Below are 4,335 nucleotides of genomic sequence, written 5' to 3'. Positions count from 1 at the left end.
AACTTTTCTTTTTTATTACCTTATTTAATTTTATTATTATTACTACTATTGCTGCTACAACCTAGAAGATACCTCAGTGATACTAATACCTGCTGGTAAAGTTAAAGGTTTCACCTTTCTTTCTTTAAACATATCACAATACCTTTCTTGAGTTAAATATTATCTAATGGCTTTAAGAAGTTATGGTAATGTTCATCAGTTATAGAGTGTGGGTTTGTGTGTGTGTGTGAGAGTGTATTTTGAAGAGGGCTTTGGTGGTTGGGATGGTGAGGGTGGTGGGTGTTGTGTGTGGGGAGGGGGGGGGGGAAGTAAAAGAGTGTTCATTACACGATTTCTCCTGTTGTTTGTAACAATCACACCTGGTATAGCTATTTCGAGTGGCAAATACAAACTGCAAAAAAAAAACATCTATATCATTGCCAACGGCCATATCACGATGAACACACCGGTTCTCGTCCGATCACCGAAGTTAAGCATCGTCGAGCGTGGTTAGTACTTAGATGGGTGACCGCTTGGGAACACCACGTGCCGTTGGCACTACTATTTTGCACCCTACAGAAAAAAATTTTTTTTTAAAAATTTCAATTTTAAATTTTTTTTTCCCCCACAATCACCACATTTCCCCCCCCCCCCCTAACACACACACTCACTCTCTCTCAATCAATCAATCAATCAATCAATCAATCAATCAATCAATCAATCAATCAATCAATCACTCACTCACTCACTCACTCACTCACCCACCCAGTAGCTGTGAATCTTTGCATGTGTATACCTCATACAAAATTCAAAGTGAAAAAATAAATATATAAGTGTATATGTATGTATGTATGTATGTATGTATGTATGTATATATGTATATATATATATATATATATATATATATATATATATATATATATATATATATATATATATATATATATATATATATATATATAAACACACACACACACACCTATTTTGAAGTTTCTCTGTTTCAGTGGGCAGTTATGTATAATAATGAGAGATTCAAAAAGAAGTTGATAACAATGTCATCAATGCCTGTTTAGTGTGCTCATTTGTTGGATGGTCGGCAGCAATACTAGAGGTGGTACAGCTGTAACCTGTAAAATTGTACCTGCAATGTGTTGTGTATGGAAAAAAATAAAAATTATATCATCTAAATTTTTGTTATCCAACAATAACCTTCCCATCAATGCATGATGTCACAGTAGCCATAGCTCTACTCTTTCTGCCATATAACATTGGGGGAAAAAAAAAAAAAAGGAGCTATTAGAATAATAACAAAAGATAAAAAATCATCTAACTGCAGACCAAAATTCAAAAAACTTAAAGTCCTGACTGCCATAAATGAATACGTTCTAGAAACTTTTTATTCATTCTTAAGAAAAAGAAGAAAAAAAAAATTTAATTTTTTTTTTTTTTTTTTTTTTAGATATTCGCACATAGGTATAACACCAGAAATGCTAGTAAATTGAGGATAGTTGAACATAACACTAGGCGATTTGAAAATGGACTAAATTACTTGGGAGTAAAACTTTACAACTTAATATCACAGAAAATAACTAAAACAATTTACCAGTATTAAAAAAAAAACAGTAAAAAAAATTCTTCTAGAATATCCTACCTACCCTCTGAAGCTATTCTTTAATTTGATTGATAATAGAGAAATTGAACTGTTAATTTGTTGAATGGACTTGTGATAACAGCTGCTTCATGTTTTGCATAAAGTTAAATTGTGTAACATGTTATGTATTTTTTTTTTTGAAATTTTTTTTCTTGGTAACTTGCATCATGTAAATATTAATTGTCTGCACATACATGTTCTATATCCCGGAGCCTTGACTCCACGTGGGATCAACAGAACAAAAATACAAAAAAAAAAAAAAATCCAGCTCACTAATCTAGGTGCATTTTGCTAACAATATTTGGAATATATATATATTTTTTTTTTGTGTAACATGCAAATTCTGTATTATTCTGCACACATTATTTATAATCTTCTATCATTTTCTTAGATAATAACTATTAATTCATAAAATAGATTGTGTGTGCATAACCTCCTGGAAACATTTGCACTTACCTCCTACTTTACTTTTTCATTTAAGCAATCCTATTCGCATGTATACACTTAGGTTGCAGCATCGAAATTGTGTAAAATTCAAAGTGTGTATTGCCTGAAAAAAAAAAAAAAAAAAAAAAGACATACCAAATATTTGCATACAGCGACACACTACATATTTGCACACAGTGGAGTTTTGCGGTAATTAACCTAGCACAATTTACCACACGCAATCACACGCCCGCGATGAGATAACACACTCGCTGTTTTCCTGTTGACCGGCACGAGGAGTAAGAAAAATTGATATTTACACGAGCACACACTCCCACACTAGTCACAACGTCGGTCATCAAGTTGTGTTGAAAATTCCTGTAGCCTCTGTTTTCCCAAATGATTTCACTTAAAATTTCATTTAACAAGACCATAAACAAATTTACAATACTAATTTCTTAAACAAACACTTCAGCGAACAAGTGACTGTCGCATTCATTACAAAGCTTACAACTTAACAGATGTTTCCGATGTGAAATAAAATAAGAAAATGTTTTACAACCAACCTAGAACATTTAGTCAAAACGTTTTTGTCCTGGTTTATGATTATTTTCCGTGACATGAATGTTTCAAAACTAATAAAAATACGAATGCAGCCAAATATAATGAAGTTAGCACATAAAAGACGACTTAAAATATTTCATTTTTCGAGAATTGGCAGAGCAAGAACGCACAGGTCCAACGGAAATTTCTTTAAAGATAAACGACCATCGGACAAAAACACCCCCTCCCCTCATCCTCAAAAATACGTGAATAATATACTTTTTCAATTATATTTTTATCGTTTTTTTTTTTTTTTTTTAATATACTCATTAAAACTTCAAAATAAGCAGGTACTCGTGTGTTTTTCTCTCTACAATGTACCTGATCTCGGTGCGTAAACCTACATCATTTAGAGATGGAATTAATGTACACATACAAGTAAAATTTTGTTCCATTGTAAAATTGAGAGAAAGAAGGTTTTCCAAACGCATTAAGTATGGAGACTTTAAATAAGATTACGAGCTTATAAATGTTTGCAACGAAATAAAGTGACCATGTATCTGCAATTTCAAAAATATTTTTGCTCTGCTAACCTCACATGCAAGCAAGTAAAAATAACCTCACAACTTACTTACCTCTCTCAATTTCGCAGTACCAAAACATAGAAGGGATAAATAGGATAGTTTTTATTCGAAATCCTGCAAGAGTTTTAATTTTTATTAAAATATTTCTCCAATGTAGCATGTGTGTGGAATACTTCATCAGCAACTTGCATCTGCACCTTGAGTGAATTGAAGGGCAGCCAGTTTTAAAAGCTAAACAGAAACTGCACTCTTGAGAATGCATCAGATCCAAGTGAAATGCTTGTTGTGTGTACAGTTAAAAGTTTTATTATTCACACAATGAAAATGTAAACAAAATTTACTCACAATAATAATCACATCATCCTTGGAGGTGCACGAAGAAAGCCATTCCAGGTGGCACTGAACAAGGTGATTTGCTAGTGCTTCCACAGCAAACAGCCTTCATGAAATTATCTCCACATTTTCAGCATACTATACACTAAAGTATACCTAAGTTAATTTAACCATTTTCAAGTGATTCCAGCACAAATTACGTATTTGATTCCTTGAATAACATCTGCAAATGAAAAGTTCCCTGTTTGGTGTAGCAGTAAATTTAAACAGCTCGCAGTGCAAATTAAACAGTGCAGCTGCCATAAAAAAATTACACTATTAGTGGAACTGCCCATTATGTCATCGTAGACTGCTGACATTTAGAAAACATTGAAAAATCAGTGCTAAAGAAGCCCTACATTACTTTCGCTGTCCAAAGTGCGCTGCTCCCTACGTGAGCAAGGCATCGAGAATTTTCTGAACCGTCCGCAACCAGAAAATTGGGTAACCAGATATTTGCAGAGAGAAAAATTTTATTTTCACTTTGCTCTTGCATTCTGTAGGATCAGTCTCGTCATGGCAGATACCGCAGCAGCGACTGCAGCACCAGCTGTTGCCCCATCACAGGCAGCTTCCCCGAAGAAAGGCAAGGCTGCGTCGAAGAAGCCACGAGCCAAGCCCGCGCACCCGCGCACATCTGAAATGGTGGCCTCTGCGATCAAGAGCCTCAAGGAAAGGGGCGGCTCATCACTGCAAGCCATCAAGAAATACGTCGCCTCTACCTACAAAGTAGATGCGGAAAAGCTGGCACCTTTCATCAAGAAATACTTGAAGGCAGCA

The 4,335-nt window shown here is 34.5% G+C and overlaps 1 non-coding gene across 1 annotated transcript; it reads left to right on the top strand.

Moving 5' to 3' along the window:
- The first annotated feature begins 418 nt into the window (after positions 1-418).
- On the top strand, positions 419-537 carry LOC134544249 (5S ribosomal RNA). Its single transcript, XR_010077639.1, has one exon. It is a non-coding gene; the product is annotated as a 5S ribosomal RNA (ribosomal RNA).
- The last annotated feature ends 3,798 nt before the right edge of the window (positions 538-4,335 follow it).

The sequence above is a fragment of the Bacillus rossius genome, unplaced genomic scaffold (assembly GCF_032445375.1).
Source record: "Bacillus rossius redtenbacheri isolate Brsri unplaced genomic scaffold, Brsri_v3 Brsri_v3_scf35, whole genome shotgun sequence".
NCBI classification, from domain to species: domain Eukaryota; kingdom Metazoa; phylum Arthropoda; class Insecta; order Phasmatodea; family Bacillidae; genus Bacillus; species Bacillus rossius.
This window is presented reverse-complemented; position numbering and strand designations above follow the sequence as displayed.